This window comes from Salvia splendens, chromosome 9, assembly GCF_004379255.2.
Source record: "Salvia splendens isolate huo1 chromosome 9, SspV2, whole genome shotgun sequence".
Classification (NCBI taxonomy): Eukaryota; Viridiplantae; Streptophyta; class Magnoliopsida; order Lamiales; family Lamiaceae; genus Salvia; species Salvia splendens.
The window spans coordinates 31050426-31074346 of NC_056040.1; the positions used below are offsets into that span (position 1 = coordinate 31050426).

At 34.8% G+C, this 23921-nt stretch overlaps 1 long non-coding RNA gene across 1 annotated transcript; it reads left to right on the forward strand.

Moving 5' to 3' along the window:
• Window positions 1–283: 283 nt before the first annotated feature.
• On the forward strand, window positions 284–3527 carry LOC121748925. Its single transcript, XR_006039550.1, has 2 exons — window positions 284–496; window positions 578–3527. It is a non-coding gene; the product is annotated as an uncharacterized LOC121748925 (long non-coding RNA).
• The last annotated feature ends 20394 nt before the right edge of the window (window positions 3528–23921 follow it).

Consider the following 23921-nt stretch of genomic DNA (forward strand, 5'->3'; position numbering starts at 1 on the left):
TGGCATGTGTGTCCTACTTTTATATATTATGTTTATAATAAAATGTGAATAAGAATGAGTTAGTGGAATGTGAGATTCGTTATCGAAAATGATAAAAGTGAAAGATGATAAATTCGTACGAAAAGGAAAATATGTAATAAATTTTCAATGACGAAGAGAGCGGTAACTTTCAAACTGAAAAATTATGCTGCGTATCCATTCCCGAGTGCTAATGCACTGACATATTCATACAAAATTGACGGGGTCCATGCAAAGGAAGGAACGGTCGGTATTAAAAGTGACTTAATTGGTAAGGTACTATGCAACTCGTGACTTAAAGGATAAGGTCGGTAATAATGCAGAGGGGGTAGTAGGCGTGGCATAGGAAAGGAGTCGGGTGGCGGCTGTTGCGAAGGGGTGAGTGCCGAGGAGAGACCGGCATGTAGAATGGTCGGAGATGCTGGAGGAGTGCGGCGTAACCCATCTGATCTCGGACGGCGTACGCGGTGGAGCGCAGGTGAGATACACTGATAAGGAGAGATTTGGGGATTTACTTAAAAGATATTATTTAATTGTCTAATTATGTTCTCTATGGCAGGGAATTGATCTTGGGAAAGTTAGTCATTTTATTGATCTTGAAAATGTGATTAGTTGCATACTTACAGATAAATATCAACAACATCTATAAACGGTAAATGAGTAGCAGGATTTATAAAACAACTGGTGTATGTATCTATTCCAATAATTAAAAACAATTTCACAACATAAGATACATAAGAAATTCCTAGGTAGACTTTGACGTTGATCAAAACCCCATCCCGCACCAAAAAGACCACTTCCTTAGATACCCGCCTAACCCCCTTCTGCTCTAAAGAAGATTACTCCGGGTCTGAAATCGAGTCAGAGTCCTACGTACCAAAGTAGAATGTCAGGTTACTAATGGTGAAACTAGTTGAAGACAATAAAAAATCAAGCAGGAAGGATAGTCCTAAGAAAACCTTCAATCCGGTTACTCCGGCGAAATCCGTCTCCGCAAAAGGCACTGCTAAAGAAACGGCTACTAACGCCTCGAAGAAGTCGAAGATGACGTTGCCGAGCCGGAGATTGCCGAGAAAAAGCTTGACGTCAATGAGGAATGCTACGTTGTTGATCCTGCCAGTACTCATGTGCGCGTCTCAAAGATTAAACCATGCAAGTGTAATTATGAACTAATTCACTGTGAATACCTCATTAAATCTGTTATAGATTGTTTGATGGTATCTACTACTCTTGAGCTAGGAGGACGTGATTATCATATTGAGAGGGATGACTGAATACCAGTCAAATGTTGGTCCAATTGCGCATCTAGAATAATTTCATAACTATATCTTGAAAAGTCTGCATATCGATGTGACGAGGACCCAACTGCAAGACAAGACTAGGAGGCTTAAGAGAAAGTATAGGAACATAAAAGCAAAGAGAATAATAGGAAATAGAGGATCTTCTTGAAGCCCAACGAGAAGATGGCCTACGATCTGTCGAAAATGATATAGAAAAATGAAGGCAATGAGGTTGTCGCAAGATAAGAGTGGGACACGTGGGAGGAAGTATGATAACATAAAGAGCAAAGAGAATGATGGGAAAGAGTGGACCTTTTGAAGGCCCATGAGTAGATGACTTACGATCCGTCGAAAATGATATGGGAAGGTGGTTGTGAAACTAATGGGAAGTCCGAGAACTAATGATAGTGTGGTGACGAGAGTTGTAGGTAAGAATGAAAGTGAAGAACTGAAGAGTGTGGAAGGGGATGAGAAGATGCTGACCTTTTTAGGCCTTGGGCGTTGATGGAGGAGAGAGTGTGCATCTAAGGGTAAGATGTGTTTGAAGTGAGAAAGGAGGTGGATGGCGAGATTAAATGTTATAAACTGAAAGTGGATAAGCTGAAGTTTCTCATCTAACGATTGGAGTTGAAAGTAACGTACACGCAACTTATTTTGGGAGCTATAGAGGGCAAGTATCAGTAAGCCTACATTAGACACCAACCTACAATGCTTAGACACAAAATAAATGGCAATTAAAAAACATAGGCTTACTAATACTTGCCCTCCATAGCTCCCAAAAAAGCTTTGTTTGCGTTAGTTTCACCTCGAATTGTCTGATGCGAACCTTCAGCTCATCCATTTTCAGCTTATAACTTCCGATCTCGCCATCCAGCCCTTTTTCCCACTTCAAACAAGTCTTATCGATAGATGCACACTCTCACCTCCATCGTCACCCAGAGCCTAAAAAGGCTCATCCTCTTCCGTACTCTTCACATCTTTAGTTTCCTTCTTGCTTACAATTCTCCTCACCACACAATCGTTAGTTCTCAGACTTCCCATCAGTTTTGACAACCACCTTCTCTTCTCCCCCCATATCACTTTTGACAGATCATAAGCCTTTTGCTCATGGGCTTCGAAAAGTTCCTCTCTATTCCATCCTTCTCTTTTCTCTTTATGTTCTCATACTTTCTCTTAAGTATCCTAAACTTGTCCTGCGACAACCCCATTTCCTTCATTTCCCTATATCGTTTTTGACCGATGACAAGCCATCTTTTCGTGAGGCTTCAAGACTGTCATCTATTTCCTATTATTATTCTCTTTGTGCTTTATATTCTCATACTCCCTCTTAAGCCTCCTAACTTTGTCTTGCAGTTGAGCCCTCGTCACATTGATAGGCAAACATTTCTAGACAAAATTGTGAAATTGTTTTAGATGCGCAATTGGACCAAAATTATACTTTGACTGGTATTCAATCTTCACTTCCAAGATGATGATCTCATCCTCCTAGCTTAAGAGTAGCAAGTACCATAAAACAAACTACAACTGATTTAATGAGGATTCACAGTCTGAATTAGTTATTACTTACAAAAGTGCTTGGCTTAATCATTGGTACGAGCACATGAGTACTGGTGGAATCAACTAGGTAGCATTCCTTATCGACGTTAGACTTTTTCTTGGCAATCTCCAGCTCGGCGGGGGTCTTCTTCGACTTCTTCGAGTCATTAGTAGTCGTGTCTTTAACATGGCCTTTTGCGGCGGCAGATTTCGCCGGAGTAACGGGATAGGAGGCTGGCTTGGGTCAATCCTTCTTTCTTGATTTATAATTTTCTTCAATTGGTTTCGCCACTACTGGCCCAACATTCGAATTTGGTGAGTCATACTTCGACTCGGTTTCAGATCCGAAATAATCTTTTTTCGTGGAAGATGGGGGTTTGGCTGGCATCTAGATCAGTGTGAGGTCCAGATCGGTGTCGAAGTCTTCCTTGGAGGAGCCTCTCTCATCTTCTTCCCCGGTTTTCGATTGAGACTCCTCCACTGTCTTTGCTTACTCATCATTTCAAGCTATTTTTTTTTTCCAAAGAGACAGAAACTATGGTTAAGGGGTTGTAAGAGACAGTTGTGTATCTAATGTTGTGCAATTTCTTTTATTTAGTGGAATAGATACATGCGTAGTTACCGCGTCGCGTCGTTTAATAAATTCCACCACTCCTTTATAGTTTATTGACATTGTTTATATTTATTTTTTAAGTACGTAATTATTCACATTCTATATTTTAAATGCATTCTCTATTATTTGAACAACTCATTTAATGAATTAATTAGTAATTTGTCTAAAATTGATATTAAATCATCAAATGCATTAATTAAATCTGTTAATAGATTAGAATTAACTGGTTCTTTCCATTTGAACTAAATAAAAAGACTTTAACCTTCGCAAGATCAATTGCATCTGCAATTCTAGTAGCACAACCGAAAAATCCAACGTCAAACTAATGAATCATCTAAAAGATTTGAGGTCTAATTTGTGTGGGTTCAATTTTATGTGTCTAGTGTTAAATTATGCGTTTGCACAATCTTCTACTGCAACACTTAATAAGTTCTGCAGAGTGAGGGTGACATAGAAAGTTTCATGTTGTAACGACCCGCTAAGACGATATTATTAGAAAATAATATTATTAGCCTGATTATCTATATAAGTGACTTTTATGTGATTAAATCCGAGATACGATAGATTGTTGTTGTTGTTGTTTGTTTTAACGTAAGGCAAGTGAATAGAACACGTAATTATATTACACCTATATGAATATAATAAATTTAAATAAATAAATAAGATCCCAAAACCAAAATTATGATATCCGATACATCCAACCAAAAAAGCTCAACAAAAGTTTAATTTATACATAGTATGTTTTAAGAAAGCTGATACACACGAGCTTGAACCAGGTTCTTTCCTACACCAAATTAAACAATAAATACACAAATAATATAATAAAACAAATTAAACATAAAGAAAAAGAGTAGACAGATTCGATCCTGAAAGGATCAGATTTTCGACAGCAGCAATTAATGCTGCATTAAATAAGATGTCAGGGTAGTCATCATTTTTCTCTGCCAGAAGAATATTTGGATGATAATGTCAGACCACTTGTTGTATTCACATATACTCCCTCCGTCCCATTAAATATGCAACATTTGGGAATCGGCACGGGTTTTTATGTAGTGTTGTTTTGTGAGTTAATAAAGAGAGAGTAAAATAAGAGAGATGAAAAAGTAGAGATAGGGATGTTTTCATTTTAGGAAACGTTTCATTTTTAATGGGACAATCTAAAAAGGAAAACGTTTCATTTTTAATGGGACTGAGGGAGTATATACCAACCAGCCATCACTTTCACTACCCCACCTCCAACCAAACAACACACTCCTCCAAAATACTTCCAACAAAGCAGAAAAAGAAAGAGGACGTACACATCGCAGTGGAAAATTGCAGTAAAGTCTTTTCCTCACATATAAAAAGGTAAGTAACAACAACATAAGTTTTTCCTTATTTTTTTCGTTCTTTCCACATATGCATATAGGCAAGATTTTAGCCCCTGCAAAAAACTAGCCATTAACAACTATAGCAAAGAATATAGAAATAGCAATTTCTAGCAAAGAACCGAGGCTTATCTTAAACAAAAATCTGCTTCCTAAAAATATGTTGCCTCATCACCAAAGTCTAGACTTTCCAAATCTATGATGGCCAAAAACAAATTTATAAATAAATGTTGGAACTTTAGAAGATGTAAAATGGAGTAGTAAACAAGAAGAATAATGAATATCATTTCTTTACCTCTCGGAAGTCGGCGAAATGATGACGGTAGTGGCCTCAGATGAGGAGGCAGCAGCCGTGGAGCCGACGGGAAGCTGCGCCGGCGTGGTAAGGAGGAGGCCGAAGCCGCCGACTGTGCATGCACAATTGGTGGCGGCAGATCAGAGAGAGAGTAGAGAGGGGGAGCCGAGAGAGAGGAATGGAGAGGAGAAGATGATGGAGGGAGGAGCCGACGGCGGCGGATCCGCGAGGGCGGATTCGTGGCAGCGGTGGCAGCGCGGTGAAGAGAGAGACGACGTGGAGGAAAACACGCCGACTGCGGTGCGATGGTGGCGCCGGAGGGATGGCTGGTCGACGTCGTGAGGTGTGAAGCTGGGTGAGGCGGCGGAAGTTCTGATTTGGGGGAAGTTTTGTGTGCAATTGAGGGAGAAGGTGAACCGTTATTAGGTGAGAGAGAGTACATGATACGTGTGGTGGAAGGGGGTGGAAGGGGGAGTATATGGACTAATTTAGTTAGTGAAACGGGCTGATTTTCTAATTAGATGTTGGGCGTTCTTTTATTTATTTTTGGTGAAGGAAGAGTGGGCTAGGTTGAGGAAATTATAGTAGGCTGAAATAAGTTGAGAAGAGCCCAAATTTGAATTTCAATTAGTATGAGCCCAATAATAGTAATAACACAGGTCAGTTAAAAGGTTGGTGGGATAATTATCTCACCGCAGAAAATAGAAATATTATTCTTACCTCGGTAAAAACAGAAGACAATAATATTACAGAAAATTCTGTTTATACTCTTGTCATAAATATTATGGAACACTTTACAGGAAGATGGTCTGATAATAGTGAGACTATTAGAACACTACTTCAAAATTTAAGATGCAAAACTCTTACTAATTTTAGATGGTATAAAGATACTTTTTTAAGTAGAGTTATGGAACTCCCAGAAAGTAATAGTGCTCATTGGAAGTCTAAATTCATAGATGGGTTACCTTATCTCTTTGCTGAAAGAGTAAGAGCCAAATTAAGACAAGGAAATATTAATATCAATTATGATAATTTTACTTATGGTAAATTAATAGGATTCTGTATCCAAGAAGGATTATCTCTTTGCAATGAGATAAAACTTGATAGACAAATTAAGAAAAATAATCTTAATGAGAAGAGACAATTAGGGCAATTTTGTAACCAATTTGGGGTAGAAAATATCCCTGTTACAAAAGAAAAAACTAAAAAATATGATAAAAGAAAAGATTATAATGTTCCCACTAGAAAAACTCATAAAAGAAGAGAAAAAAGAGAAAAAAGGGAAACTTATAGAAAGAAAAAGAATATCCCTATAATATGTGATTTTTGTAAAAAACCAGGTCACTATGCTAGTAATTGTTGGATAAAAATAAAAAAAATATAAAAAGAAAAATTAACAATCTTGAGATAGATAAAGATCTCAAAGATTCTATTATAGAAATTTTAGAACAAAAAGAAGAATTTAGTGATCAAAATTCCGATGAGGATATGACTTGTGAGGAAACGGAAAATATTTCTGTTTCAGATTCCAGTAATGATTCTTGTAAATGTGATAATCTTTACGAAATCATAGCCTAGTTTCAAGATGAAGCAGGAAGTAGTAGTAATATAAATGTCATAACTAGTAATGATATAACAGAACTTTTGAAAATAATAAAAGATGAGAAATTAAGACTTGAAATCTTTGATCAATTAAAAAACAAAGATTTAATTGAGAAAGATAACTATGATTCTGAACCTTATACTATGACTTATAATAATTCGGAGCCATATACTATGGCCGAAGTTAAAAGATTAATGAATCAAAAATACTCTAATAAACCAGTGGTAAAAGATTTAAATTCAGAAATAAATAACCTTAAAGAAGAAATTAAAGAATTAAGAAATAACTTAAGGATCCAAGATTTACGTAGCTCGACAATTGAAAAAGGAAAAGAAGTTTCTACTACAAACAGCAATGATGAAGGGTTATTCCTTTCAAAACTTGAATTAATTACTTCTCAGAAATGGTTTATAAAGATTATCCTTCTTATTGATAATAACTATAAAAAAGAATTAATTGCTCTTGTTGATAGTGGAGCAGATCTTAATTGTATTCATGAGGGTTTAATACCTACTAGATACTTTGAGAAAACCTCGCATAATTTATTCTCTGCTAATAATCAAAAAATGGAAATTAGTTATAAGCTTCCTAAAGCCTTTATATGTAAGAATAAAGCTTGTATTCCTAATAGCTTTCTTTTAGTTAAGAATATTTCCAACCAAATTATATTAGGAACTCCTTTCCTTAGGAAAATCTTACCTATCAGAGTTGATAACAAAGGAATAATAGGAAATTTCGGTAATATATCTTTAGAGTTTCCCTTCGTCACAGAACCTATTAGCAGAGTTCTGAATAATATTAGAGAAAATATTATTAATAAACAAAACCAAATTAATTTTATAAAACAAGAAATTAATTCTATTAATATTGAAGCACAATTGGAAAACCCGAAGCTTAAAGAAAAAATTAAATTAATAGAAAATAATTTTACTGAACAAATTTGTAATGAACATCCCAATGCTTTTTGGGATAGAAAAAAGCATATTGTTAACCTTGATTATGAAGAAGATTTTGATGAATCTAGAATCCCTACTAAAGCTAGACCAGGTCAAATGAATAAGGAGTATCTGGATCTTTGTAAAAAAGAGGTCAAAAGTCTTGAAGAAAAGGGCCTCATACAACCCTCTAAATCTCCTTGGTCTTGCACAGCTTTCTATGTTAATAAGCAAGCTGAACAAGAAAGAGGAGTTCCAAGGTTAGTTATCAACTATAAACCGCTTAATAAGGCCTTGAAATGGTTTAGATATCCGATGCCCAATAAAAAAGATTTATTAGATAGGCTTTTAAACGCTATTATATTTTCAAAATTTGATCTAAAATCTGGATATTGGCAGATTCAGATTGATAAAAGGGATTTTTATAAAACTGCTTTTAATGTTCCCTTTGGACAATTCGAGTGGAAGGTGATGCCTTTTGGTTTAAAAACGCACCTTCAGAATTCCAAAAAATCATGAATGATATATTCAATCCTTACAGTGATTTTATCATCGTTTATATCGATGATATCTTAGTCTTTTCAAAAGACATCCAAACTCATTTTGAGCATCTTAGAATTTTTAAAAATCTTATTTCAAATAATGGCCTTGTTATATCCAAATCTAAGATGAAATTGTTTCAAGTTTGTGTTAGATTTTTAGGTCATAATATTGAGAAAGGAAAAATAATTCCTATAAATAGAAGCATCGAGTTTGCGTCTAAATTTCCAGATGAAATAAGGGATAAAACTCAATTACAAAGGTTCCTAGGGAGTATTAATTATATTTCTCCTTATTATAAAAATCTTGCTCAGGATACAGCTATTCTTTATGAAAGGCTTAAGAAGGATCCTAAGCCGTGGAATAATAGTCATACAGAAGCTATTAAAAAAATAAAAGAAAAGGTTAAAAATATCCCTTGCCTCTTAATTGCCAATCCTGATTGGAAAAAAGTTATAGAAACCGATGCCTCAAATATAGGATATGGAGGTATCCTTAAACAAATTGATCCCAAAAATAAACAAGAATATCTTGTTAGATTTTACTCGGGAAAATGGAATAGTAGTCAAAAGAACTATGCTACGGTTGTTAAAGAAATCCTGGCTATCCTTAAATGCGTTTTGAAATTTCAAGATGATTTATATAATAAGAGTTTTTTAATAAAAACAGATTGCCAGGCAGCAAAATTTTTGTTTGATAAAGATTTTAAGCACGATGTTTCTAAGCAGATGTTTGCTAGATGGCAAGCGCAACTTGCTCCTTTTGATTTTGAAATTATTTATAAAAAAGGATCGGACAATAATTTACCCGATTTCCTAACTAGAGAATTTATTACTAATGGTTAATCCATATAGGATTTGCTATAACCAGGAGATACGTGATCTCCAAAATATGATTTTAAATTATAAGATTAGAATAGAAGAACTTGATAGAGAAAGGTATTATATTAGAAGGTGGCGCCCGGCTACTTCCCTCAGACCTATCTTGGAGGAAGCTCTTAATCTCAGAAGACTTATAAGAGATTGTGAGAGAAAAATTAATATAATTATTCTCATTGGTTTAACCTAAAACGTTTCATTTTGTAGTTATTTCCCCAGAGGAAGAGGCCAAAGGAGCCAATACCCTTCCTTTTATAAAGGAAGAGGAGGTGGAATCCCCATCATTCAGCATGGTAATAAGAAACTTTTTAAGGAAAATATCACAGGTATCGACCAACTGGAAGATAATCCAGAATTACTTCAGAAAGTTCAGGAATATCTGAACTCAAAAAAGGATAGTGAGGGAACCTCATCATCTTGGGCTAATAAAGTACAAGGTTCAACATCCTATGCTGAGGTAATAACTTCATCAGAAGAGAAAGAAAAGTATATTCCTTCTCCCTTCAAAGATATCATTATCTTCCTTGAAACTCATGACCTTAAATGGGAAAAAGAGCCTTGGAAGCTTATGCAGCGTTATATGGATACAACATCATATGCTGCTCCTGCTTATAAAAAAAGAATTTTTTATGAAGAATTCCTGACAAGTATGGGAGCTTGTGAGATCAGGCATTTCAAAACTTATAAGGAGGCTAAAGTTTATAATTTTAGCAGAATAATAATTAAGCAAATAATAACAGCTGAAGACTGGGGTTTTGGAACCCTAAGAGAAAGAGAATGTCAGATTAAGAATAATAATGGTGGCAGAGAAGTTATAAACTTCAATTATTGGGATATAAAGGAAGCTTATTATAAAACCTTCTTTTACCAAAATCCTTATCATAAACATTCGTGGTGGATTAAAATCTGCCCAAAAGTCTATGAACAAGGACTGCCAACATGGGTATATGACTGGTGGCAGACCTTTGGAACTTCTGAGAAAATACTTCCAGAAGAATTTAAATCCTTATTTTTCAAATGGAAACAAGTTTCTCCTGCATTAATAGAAGCAGAGAATCAAAATAGATTTTTCCATAATATGGAGACTCTTCATTTTTATGCAGAGTTTGGTATTCCGTGGATCTGGAAATGGGAACCAGAAATTGGTTTTGATCATAACAATGTTCCGTGCCTTAAAAGGCAGTTCTCCACTAGGTTTTGGCCTACAATGATGGAGAAGGACAAGTCAGGGGATATCCAAGGTCTCCAGACTCTTCAATTAATAAAAGAAAGAGTTTCTTTTTATAAAGAACAAAAGAGAGTTAATAAATCTCTGAAAAAAGACATTACTCCTTTTGAAGAATTCTTGAGGAAGAATATCTCAAAAATGAATGAGAAGGAACTTATAGCAAAATATATGGCTAGTATTGGAAAAGACATTGATCATATGGATGAAGATGAAAACGAAGAAGGAGATACAGATATTAATTCTCCAGAACTCTCTCCAAACAATGATGAGCATAAAAATTTTAGGGATGCTCAGGATCCATTCGAAGAAGAAGAAGGCTTCTCAACAGAAGATAATTTTGCTAACTTCATCAAGATGATCGAGAAAACGCCAGATAAGGCAAATGGGAGCCAACAAAGTGGAAAGATGAAAGAATAAAGGGTGCAAGCACTTTCGTCAGCCCTTACGTCAGCTGGAAAATTATAAATTTCAAATCCGGATTTGAAATCCGACTTTTGTTGTCTTTAAATAAGGTCTCTTGATAGGAAGAGATTAGGATCTCATGTGTTGAGATAAGAACTCTCTCTCTCTCTCTCTCTCTCTCTCTCTTGTATCCCTCCATCCTTACTCTTTTGTAAGATATCCTTCGGGAAAAGTTTAGCAATATATGTTTTGTAAGTTTCCTCTACTCCTCTGTTTTTAAGTTTTTATTTATGATTGGCTAAGTTTATAAGTATTGGATAAACTAGACGATAAGATACTAAGGAATTAATTATGGAAATATAATTTTAATATCGAAAGGAAGATATATCCAGGTTTGATTAATTATTGATTTTTATGGCTACTTCCTTGGGTCTGGATTCGCCCGTTGCTGCCAATGCTTTGGCGTTTTTTGGGCTTGCCTCCATTGACATAGGATGACTGGCCATTTTAAAACAATAAGAAATCAGTAAAATACCTTTTGATATATTTCTCCTTCCCTTATTAGGATGATAATTCTATAATTATGGCATCCCCCTTTACGATCCTCAAGGTTTTGACCTTGAAAGATGGTTAACCTTGAGGATCGTAAAGGGGGATGCCATAATTATAGAATTATCATTCTAATAAGGGAAGGAGAAATATATCAAAAGGTATTTTACTGATTTCTTATTATTTTAAAATGGCCAGTCATCCTATGTCAATGGAGGCAAGCCCAAAAAACGCCAAAGCATTGGCAGCAACGGGCGAATCCAGACCCAAGGAAGTAGCCATAAAAATCAATAATTAATCAAACCTGGATATATCTTCCTTTCGATATTAAAATTATATTTCCATAATTAATTCCTTAGTATCTTATCGTCTAGTTTATCCAATACTTATAAACTTAGCCAATCATAAATAAAAACTTAAAAACAGAGGAGTAGAGGAAACTTACAAAATATATATTGCTAAACTTTTCCCGAAGGATATCTTACAAAAGAGTAAGGATGGAGGGATACAAGAGAGAGAGAGAGAGAGAGAGTTCTTATCTCAACACATGAGATCCTAATCTCTTCCTATCAAGAGACCTTATTTAAAGACAACAAAAGTCGGATTTCAAATCCGGATTTGAAATTTATAATTTTCCAGCTGACGTAAAGGCTGACGAAAGTGCTTGCACCCTTTATTCTTTCATCTTTCCACTTTGTTGGCTCCCATTTGCCTTATCTGGCGTTTTCTCGATCATCTTGATGAAGTTAGCAAAATTATCTTCTGTTGAGAAGCCTTCTTCTTCTTCGAATGGATCCTGAGCATCCCTAAAATTTTTATGCTCATCATTGTTTGGAGAGAGTTCTGGAGAATTAATATCTGTATCTCCTTCTTCGTTTTCATCTTCATCCATATGATCAATGTCTTTTCCAATACTAGCCATATATTTTGATATAAGTTCCTTCTCATTCATTTTTGAGATATTCTTCCTCAAGAATTCTTCAAAAGGAGTAATGTCTTTTTTCAGAGATTTATTAACTCTCTTTTGTTCTTTATAAAAAGAAACTCTTTCTTTTATTAATTGAAGAGTCTGGAGACCTTGGATATCCCCTGACTTGTCCTTCTCCATCATTGTAGGCCAAAACCTAGTGGAGAACTGTCTTTTAAGGCACGGAACATTGTTATGATCAAAACCAATTTCTGGTTCCCATTTCCAGATCCACGGAATACCAAACTCTGCATAAAAATGAAGAGTCTCCATATTATGGAAAAATCTATTTTGATTCTCTGCTTCTATTAATGCAGGAGAAACTTGTTTCCATTTGAAAAATAAGGATTTAAATTCTTCTGGAAGTATTTTCTCAGAAGTTCCAAAGGTCTGCCACCAGTCATATACCCATGTTGGCAGTCCTTGTTCATAGACTTTTGGGCAGATTTTAATCCACCACGAATGTTTATGATAAGGATTTTGGTAAAAGAAGGTTTTATAATAAGCTTCCTTTATATCCCAATAATTGAAGTTTATAACTTCTCTGCCACCATTATTATTCTTAATTTGACATTCTCTTTCTCTTAGGGTTCCAAAACCCCAGTCTTCAGCTGTTATTATTTGCTTAATTATTATTCTGCTAAAATTATAAACTTTAGCCTCCTTATAAGTTTTGAAATGCCTGATCTCACAAGCTCCCATACTTATCAGGAATTCTTCATAAAAAATTCTTTTTTTATAAGCAGGAGCAGCATATGATGTTGTATCCATATAACGCTGCATAAGCTTCCAAGGCTCTTTTTCCCATTTAAGGTCATGAGTTTCAAGGAAGATAATGATATCTTTGAAGGGAGAAGGAATATACTTTTCTTTCTCTTCTGATGAAGTTATTACCTCAGCATAGGATGTTGAACCTTGTACTTTATTAGCCCAAGATGATGAGGTTCCCTCACTATCCTTTTTTGAGTTCAGATATTCCTGAACTTTCTGAAGTAATTCTGGATTATCTTCCAGTTGGTCGATACCTGTGATATTTTCCTTCAAAAGTTTCTTATTACCATGCTGAATGATGGGGATTCCACCTCCTCTTTCTTTATAAAAGGAAGGGTATTGGCTCCTTTGGCCTCTTCCTCTGGGGAGCATAACTACAAAATGAAACGTTTTAGGTTAAACCAATGAGAATAATTATATTAATTTTTCTCTCACAATCTCTTATAAGTCTTCTGAGATTAAGAGCTTCCTCCAAGATAGGTCTGAGGGAAGTAGCCGGGCGCCACCTTCTAATATAATACCTTTCTCTATCAAGTTCTTCTATTCTAATCTTATAATTTAAAATCATATTTTGGAGATCACGTATCTCCTGGTTATAGCAAATCCTATATGGATTAACCATTAGTAATAAATTCTCTAGTTAGGAAATCGGGTAAATTATTGTCCGATCCTTTTTTATAAATAATTTCAAAATCAAAAGGAGCAAGATGCGCTTGCCATCTAGCAAACATCTGCTTAGAAACATCGTGCTTAAAATCTTTATCAAACAAAAATTTTGCTGCCTGGCAATCTGTTTTTATTAAAAAACTCTTATTATATAAATCATCTTGAAATTTCAAAACGTATTTAAGGATAGCCAGGATTTCTTTAACAACCGTAGCATAGTTCTTTTGACTACTATTCCATTTTCCCGAGTAAAATCTAACAAGATATTCTTGTTTATTTTTGGGATCAATTTGTTTAAGGATACCTCCATATCCTATATTTGAGGCATCGGTTTCTATAACTTTTTTCCAATCAGGATTGGCAATTAAGAGGCAAGGGATATTTTTAACCTTTTCTTTTATTTTTTTAATAGCTTCTGTATGACTATTATTCCAGGGCTTAGGATCCTTCTTAAGCCTTTCATAAAGAATAGCTGTATCCTGAGCAAGATTTTTATAATAAGGAGAAATATAATTAATACTCCCTAGGAACCTTTGTAATTGAGTTTTATCCCTTATTTCATCTGGAAATTTAGACGCAAACTCGATGCTTCTATTTATAGGAATTATTTTTCCTTTCTCAATATTATGACCTAAAAATCTAACACAAACTTGAAACAATTTCATCTTAGATTTGGATATAACAAGGCCATTATTTGAAATAAGATTTTTAAAAATTCTAAGATGCTCAAAATGAGTTTGGATGTCTTTTGAAAAGACTAAGATATCATCGATATAAACGATGATAAAATCACTGTAAGGATTGAATATATCATTCATGATTTTTTGGAATTCTGAAGGTGCGTTTTTTAAACCAAAAGGCATCACCTTCCACTCGAATTGTCCAAAGGGAACATTAAAAGCAGTTTTATAAACATCCCTTTTATCAATCTGAATCTGCCAATATCCAGATTTTAGATCAAATTTTGAAAATATAATAGCGTTTAAAAGCCTATCTAATAAATCTTTTTTATTGGGCATCGGATATCTAAACAATTTCAAGGCCTTATTAAGCGGTTTATAGTTGATAACTAACCTTGGAACTCCTCTTTCTTGTTCAGCTTGCTTATTAACATAGAAAGCTGTGCAAGACCAAGGAGATTTAGAGGGTTGTATGAGGCCCTTTTCTTCAAGACTTTTGACCTCTTTTTTACAAAGATCCAGATACTCCTTATTCATTTGACCTGGTCTAGCTTTAGTAGGGATTCTAGATTCATCAAAATCTTCTTCATAATCAAGGTTAACAATATGCTTTTTTCTATCCCAAAAAGCATTGGGATGTTCATTACAAATTTGTTCAGTAAAATTATTTTCTATTAATTTAATTTTTTCTTTAAGCTTCGGGTTTTCCAATTGTGCTTCAATATTAATAGAATTAATTTCTTGTTTTATAAAATTAATTTGGTTTTGTTTATTAATAATATTTTCTCTAATATTATTCAGAACTCTGCTAATAGGTTCTGTGACGAAGGGAAACTCAAAAGATATATTACCGAAATTTCCTATTATTCCTTTGTTATCAACTCTGATAGGTAAGATTTTCCTAAGGAAAGGAGTTCCTAATATAATTTGGTTGGAAATATTCTTAACTAAAAGAAAGCTATTAGGAATACAAGCTTTATTCTTATATATAAAGGCTTTAGGAAGCTTATAACTAATTTCCATTTTTAGATTATTAGCAGAGAATAAATTATGCGAGGTTTTCTCAAAGTATCTAGTAGGTATTAAACCCTCCTGAATACAATTAAGAGCAATTAAGAGCAATTAATTCTTTTTTATAGTTATTATCAATAAGAAGGATAATCTTTATAAACCATTTCTGAGAAGTAATTAATTCAAGTTTTGAAAGGAATAACCCTTCATCGTTGCTGTTTGTAGTAGAAACTTCTTTTCCTTTTTCAATTGTTGAGATACGTAAATCTTGGATCCTTAAGTTATTTCTTAATTCTTTAATTTCTTCTTTAAGGTTATTTATTTCTGAATTTAAATCTTTTACCACTGGTTTATTAGAGTATTTTTGATTCATTAATCTTTTAACTTCGGCCATAGTATATGGCTCCGAATTATTATAAGTCATAGTATAAGGTTCAGAATCATAGTTATCTTTCTCAATTAAATCTTTGTTTTTTAATTGATCAAAGATTTCAAGTCTTAATTTCTCATCTTTTATTATTTTCAAAAGTTCTGTTATATCATTACTAGTTATGACATTTATATTACTACTACTTCCTGCTTCATCTTGAAACTGGGCTATGATTTCGTAAAGATTATCACATTTACAAGAATCATTACTGGAATCTGAAACAGAAATATTTTCCGTTTCCTCACAAGTCATATCCTCATCGGAATTTTGATCACTAAATTCTTCTTTTTGTTCTAAAATTTCTATAATAGAATCTTTGAGATCTTTATCTATCTCAAGATTGTTAATTTTTCTTTTTATATTTTTTTTATTTTTTATCCAACAATTACTAGCATAGTGACCTGGTTTTTTACAAAAATCACATATTATAGGGATATTCTTTTTCTTTCTATAAGTTTCCCTTTTTTCTCTTTTTTCTCTTCTTTTATGAGTTTTTCTAGTGGGAACATTATAATCTTTTCTATTATCATATTTTTTAGTTTTTTCTTTTGTAACAGGGATATTTTCTACCCTAAATTGGTTACAAAATTGCCCTAATTGTCTCTTCTCATTAAGATTATTTTTCTTAATTTGTCTATCAAGTTTTATCTCATTGCAAAGAGATAATCCTTCTTGGATACAGAATACTATTAATTTACCATAAGTAAAATTATCATAATTGATATTAATATTTCCTTGTCTTAATTTGGCTCTTACTCTTTCAGCAAAGAGATAAGGTAACCCATCTATGAATTTAAACTTCCAATGAGCACTATTACTTTCTGGGAGTTCCATAACTCTACTTAAAAAAGTATCTTTATACCATCTAAAACTAGTAAGAGTTTTGCATCTTAAATTTTGAAGTAGTGTTCTAATAGTCTCACTATTATCAGACCATCTTCCTGTAAAGTGTTCCATAATATTTATGACAAGAGTATAAACAGAATTTTCTGTAATATTATTGTCTTCTGTTTTTACCGAGGTAAGAATAATATTTCTATTTTCTGCGGTGAGATAATTATCCCACCAACCTTTTAACTGACTTGTGAAGCCTGCTGTTATCATTTTTGCAATTTGGCTATCAGTATTACCAAGATTTTTTGCCACAGTACTATACATGAGCATTCTATGGATAATATTTTGAATGTGCCTATCGTTATAACCATCAATATTCCATTCATAAATATTTTTTCCATTATAAGAATTATTTATCGTATACTCCTGTTCTTCAATAAGGACATCCTGGGGAGTTGGTCTATTATAATAATACATCCTTTGGGTTGGTTTATCAGCAAATTTAAATTTTTCCAGTTTATAAATTTCTTCTATATTTTGACCATCACTATCAGTTTCCTCCATTCCTTTATTGAGAGTATTGATCTTAAACTTATTGAATTGTTTAATTATAACTTCTTCAATATTATCCTTAGCTTTCATTTTAAAATCTTTTATGATAGGAGGAGGTTGTATACTAGGAGTACAAACAACCTGTTTGACTTCTTTTTCAATATAAAAGTGTTCTTTAATACTCTTTAATTCAGAAGTTATTTTTTCAATCTTATTTGTTATACAATTAATATTTTCTCCAAGCCTTATAAGGTAAAGGTTTGTAAAATTTCTTTGTTTAATTATCTCGTTAATATAACCCATGGTATTAATAAAGGATTCGTTATCAATCAATTTATGAAAAGCTTTAAAATATCTAATTTCATTGTCTTCCTCTATTTGAAAAGATCTAGGAGGAGGAAAACTAGACCTAATATTTTCTCCCGTTTGGGAAAGAGTATAATTCCTTTCAATTGTAGAGATGTAATTTTTTACGTAAGTATTTATGAACCAAGGAACAAACGAAATTTCTAGATTAATTTCAGCAAGTTCTTTATAAAATTCTTCAGCAAAATCTTTCTTTTCTTGGGTAGAGAAGTTGGTATTAAACCAATCTCTAAAATCTTTCCAAATAGGTTTTTTATAATCCTCCTGTATTTTAAGTCTGGCAGGGGATCCTTGACTAAAATCATTTTTTCTTTTATTCATTTTAATCAGAGAAATTAAATTCTGATACTGTTGCGTTTGGATCAACAGTATATATTCCTCTAGCAATATTATCTTCTTTTATTTTAATTCCCTCAACTTTATCTTCCCTAACTCCTGTCTCTCTTATTCTGGAGGTGGAGACTCTAGAGGACTCAGGATATTCAACCTTATAATTAGGGGCTATATAGAAATAATTTTCTTTATCAGATCTAGAGCATAAGCTGTCACTAGATCTTCTGTGATTTTCAAATTCGATTTGAACTTGTCCATCAGGCGTTTGAGTAATACTTAAAGGCCTGTTTTGAGTTCGAGGAACTCGTGGGACAGCGTTATCTATAATCCAGTTTTTAGGAAATTCAATTTCTTCCCATTTAATAGATCTTCTAGTAGTGATCTCAGACTTTTTAAAATTAGTTTCTATTAAAACAGTTTCATTTATAGATTTGTCTTTGATTCTACATCTTGGGTTTAAAGTATGTAGAGGTTTATAATATATCCTGCTACAAACACATATAACCTCAGATCCTGAAGTATAATTATAGCCATGAGTTTTAACATTTAGAGTTAAAGCATCATATATATTAATATCTGACAATGAAAGTTGCAAATAATAATAATAATAATAATAGGCTTGAGACTTTCTCTCTAAATTAATTAGATTATTTTTTCTTAAGACTAAAGTAGTACATTCCTATTGTGTAGTTTCAAAAGGTTAACTCCGCGAGTACGATCGTAGTAAGAAATTCAAGTTAAAGGAACTAAACGAACAAGGTGAGCTTTCCTATACTAAAAATACAAATTATTTTCTCAACGAAAACTCAAACTCATGTTCGTGATTTTAATGATGTTGTCATGCCATAAATGTTTTTGTGTATGATGCCTATCTCTTGGCTAAGGCCAAGTGTATTATGAATGATGATATATGTGAATCGAATTCGGGTCCTAGTGAGGGTGGTGTCCCTACTTGGACGAGTGTACACATAGACCTCTGACCGTGAACGGTAGAGAAGGTGGCCACCTTCCCGGAACAAGGAAACCTCTGACGTGAAGGGCAGAGAAGGTGACCGTATGAGAACACCATCTCGACGGCACAATGTGATCAGATATGGCTAAGTACAGGGGAAAAAACGGGGTTGCTGCCCGATGTGAATATTTTTAGTAAGCTCGGGTCTTCTCAATAAAACTCCCGAGTGTTACCGTGATGATGGCTCGACAATATTTTCAAATGTATATTTGTATTTTTCGGCAATGTGTTCACTGAGTACTTTTGTACTTAGCCCTGCATATATTTCTAAATGTGCAGGTCGAGTCGTGGAAGGGGGAAACAAGTGCTGTGGAGAGCAGGCTAGTAGCTAATTAAGAATAAAACTCTCGGAGGTTCATGTCTCCACCCATGGATCGCATTCTTTTGCTTCCGATGGGCCGGTTAAGATGCAGTGCCTATGTTACTTTTGACTCTAATAATCAGAACTTGTATGAACAGTCACTCGATTATGCATGATCGAGTGTACTTTGTTATAAGTATTTTCCCTGTCGACTTTATTTTGGTATGTCTCGTTCTGCCTTGGCTTTAATTTCCCCTAAATTCTATCCCCGCTACTTATAATCCCCCTTAGTCACGATTTCCCCGGGGTATGCTATCCTTAGCGGACTACGGTCGTGACACATGTTGCTTGCTCTCTTGTTTTATTAATTTTCTTGTCTAGTTTTTTCTTTCTTAGTAAAACTGAAGTTTTCCTCCCCGTAGAATTGAAGCCAGTAGTAGTTTTGATTTTTAATTGTCTTTTGCTTTAATTTTTGTTTTTTTGTTGTTTTTGTAATTTTAATTTTTCATTTTTTTAAAAAAATTATTTTTTGTATTTTTTTGTTTTTCTGTTAAAAATGGGAGTAGGGTTAGCAGTCCGCTGAGTTGAATTCAGCGGCTCGTCGAGCGAAGACAGTTAGGGTAGACTAGAGGACCCCAAACCGAACCGAGCCGGCTGAATCGAACCGGAACCGTCACCGGCGGTTCCGAACCGGAACCGGAACCGTCGGCGACGGTTCGAACCGTGACCAGAACCGCTGGTTCCCCCCGGGCCGGTTCAGGTTTCAATTTCATGCAAACTGTAACCGCCGATTTCGTCAGAACCGCCGGTTCCTAACCGGCGGTTCGGCAGTTCCTGACAACTTTTCAGGCCTATTTCCGACCTACACCCTAGCCTTTTCAGAAATCGGTTCAGAAACCGCCGGTTTTCGTCACAAACCGTTGACGAAACCGTCGGTTCCGGCGGTAAACCGGCGGTTCCGCCGGATTTTCAAAAATTTGAAATTTTGAAATTCTTTTTATTTAATTTAATCACATTTTCTACTCACCCCTTTCTTGTGTTAACAAGTCGTTCTCTTCTCAATCTCAATTTCTCTATTCTCAAGCCAACATTCTCTCTAATTGCTCAAGTTGTTTACGTTATTTGCGCTCATAATTTACTCACGTTGTTTACGTTATCATATTCACACAATCACACTATTCTCTAGTCTCTATTCTCCACTTTCAATTTCCATAAATATCATGTCTTCATCTCGTCGTGGTGGTGATCAGGGCAAGGGAATTGCCCAAGATCAAAGTGATACTCGTCGTCGACGTGCCCCTACAAGAGCACAAGTTGCGGAGGAGGTGGGAAGGCGAGCCGCTCTTCGAGCGCAAGTAAGTTCTAATATTTTTTTATTTTTTTAATTCATTTTTATTAAATTCATAATTTCATTTTTTAACATTTATGTGTCTGTGTTTTATTTTTGTTTGTATTTTACTTAATTGTATAATTTTCGTAGGAGAAGAAGATCGAAATGCGGCCTTGTTACTTGCCCTCACCGACACCGACCAAGAAGGGGGGCATTCACATTCGGCTTCGCATTTCAAATACGATGTGAATCTATCATCGGACGAAGGCGATGATGTATCGCATCAATTCCCCCCTTCTAGCGCCGGCCAAGTTGGCGAAAATGATGAGGAGGCCGATGCTCCTCCTCCTTCAGGACGGAAAAAGAAGAAGATGCATCCAAAGTTGAAATCCAATATTTTCACCAAACATTACAAGAAGGTCTCGGTGGTAATTACAAATCCTAATGATCCGACCACTACCATAGAGACAAGTGAGTTCAAAGCATATTGTAACTATTGCGAGAAAGTCTATCCATTTAGAACCGGTGGGGAATATGGTACTCTCCATCGCTGTTTGAAGGTAAAACATCCCATGGAATATGGGCATACTAAGTCCCAAAGCCAAATAAACTTCCCTGCCGGCTCATCGTCTCAAACAGGTACGCCTCTATTTAAATATGATCCCAAAAATGTTACCGATGTTATGGTAAGATGGGCGGCAATGAAGCATTTGCCGTTTAATTTTTTTAATGACAAAAAATATGAAGTTACTATGTAAACCGCATTTAATGTTGTTGCATAAAGAATTCCCCCCTCAACTGCTCAAAGATCTAACAACCGGCAGTTTTTTAATAAAAAAAGAGAAGTAAGAAAATTTTTATCTAACTTGGGACACAAAGTTAATATTTGCTCTGATGTGTGGACGGATTCTTTCTAGAGAAATTCTTACATGAGAATTTCATGTCATTTTATAGATAATATTTGGACTTTAAATAAACGTTTAATTGGTTTTAGACAATTTCCTTCACCACACACCGCACAAGCAATTGTATCTTTAATTATTCAAGTTTTGAATGATTATGCTTTATGCAACAAAATATTTTTGGTTGGTTTTGATAACGCAACCGCTAACATTGCAAGTATACCCGAATTAATTGCGACTTGCTCCCCAGTGATAAGTGGTAAGTATTTTCACCAACGATGTATATGTCATATTTTAAATTTATGTGTACAAGATGCTTTGTCTTTATGGCAAAGTCATATTCAACCTATTATAACAGTTGTATCTTTGATCCACTAGAAGCCTCATTTTGGCAAGGCGCGGAAGAAGTATTGCCATTCGAAGGTACACAACTTTTACTTTAGATATGTCTACTAGATGGAACTCTACATATGATATGTTGCATTCTACATTATATCTTATCGAATATTTGGTTGATTTTTATAGAACTTTCCCTGTAGATGATTTTTATCTAACCTCTACTTATTGGGATCAAAGCATGAGTTTATTTAAATTATTCAAAGGTTTTAGAAATGCCACCGTTGAGTTATCGGGTGTGTATTATTGCACATTCGTTCGTGTTTTAGAACATTGCATGTATATATCACTTTGTTTTAAAACTGCAATGAAAAATTCCGCAAATAATCCTGAATTAATGTGTGTTTTATATTATATGGTTGAAAAATGGCTTAAGTATTTCAATGAGATCCCAACGGTTTTTTTGTTTGCAAAAGTTTTGGATCCAAAATGGAGACTAGTTGGTACTTTAAAAATTTTAGAATTTTATTACAACAATTTGGCTTCTATTGATCTTGAATCACTCCGAGCTTTGCAATCGAATGACGAGGACGACGACAACTACATAAACCTAGCCCAAACATTCCAAATAAACCTCCCCCACCTCCCAACCCTGCAAAGAAGTTTTGAGTTCGACTTGCGGGCTCTCTTTCACGATTACGAAGCCAAGTATAACAGTACCCACCAAGTGAGACTTAGACACCCCCATCTAACACATAACTTTGGTTTCTTCCAAGTTGATGACCCCGACGCCCAATCCCAATTGGCGGACCTATACGGCTACAGCAGCGGAGGAAGGACGACAAATTCGGCAAGTGAGTTAGATTTATATTTTGACTCACACTTTTCCTTCAATGATGAAGAAGGAGGTCCCATTCCCCAACAAATCGACGTCCTAGATTGGTGGGGATCATACGAGAAAGATTTTCCCATTCTTGCATCAATGGCCAACGAGATCTTTTCAGTTCCGGCTTCCAATGTCGCCGTAGTGTTCGCCTTTAGTGTTGGAGGCAACGTCTTGGACGACAGAAGAAGTAGACTCACCGGGCAAAACATGGAAGCTACCACGTTACTTGATGATTGGTGCTCCGCCGAAATTAGAGACCAAGAACAGGATTGGGACAATCAAGTAGTACAACCCGACAAAGACTACTTCCCCGACGAAGAAGAGTAGGTCAATTCTTCCGATCAAGCCAAATAGGTAAGCAAGGTAAGAGAACTACGTGGATTTTGATTCCAAAATGCAATTGAGCATTGAGGATACGTAGACATCTCTACTTAAATTTTAAATTTAAGTTGAGCTCAAGTCATTTTCCTTTATTTATTTGTCCAGAGTCTTTGTCCTAGCGGCAAAGAGCTTAGATATTATTGCATGAGGTGCCGAGTTCGAGCCCTCTTGACATCAGTTGTAATTTCCTCCTATCTATAGTATAGGAGTTTATTTGTAATTTCCTCCCTTATATAGGAGTTAATTTTTTTTTTTAAAGTCATTTTCCTTTATTTCTTTTTTCTCCCATTTGTTTCGAATATGTAATTTGTAAATTGTAATTTGTAAATTTTAAGTTGTAATTTGTAATTTTAAAGTTGTAATTTGTATCAATAAAATTGCATTTGTACATCGCATTATTCTAATTTTATTTATGCAAGTATAGTTACATTTTTTACTTGAATTACAATGTTAACAAAAAAAATACATGAACCGCCGAACCGGCCCGGAACTGGACAGGAACTGGCAGTTCCAGACCTTGACATGAACCGCCGGTTCACGGTTCAGGAACCAGAACCGTGGAACCTAGGACGGGCCGGTTCCGAACCGTGAACCGCCGGTTCCCGAACCGTGGTGACTTCTAGGGTAGACCACACTCAGCGAGCGGTTCGCTGAACTACACTCATCGACCCACGAAGGCTAGTTTGACGCGAAATCTCTTATAAGATATGTTTCTTCCTTCTTTCTTTAATTTTTTTTCCTCCTAATCTGTAACGCCTCACTTTTTGAATCCTAATTTATTTATTTTTCTTTTAATGCTTTTATGTCGTGAAGTCCGTGAATTAAATGACGAGTGAAATTGTTATTTGTTTTTCTTGTGACCTAATTTGTTTGGAACTTTGACTGCGCTTTTAATGAGTCAACTCCGTTGATTACGTGA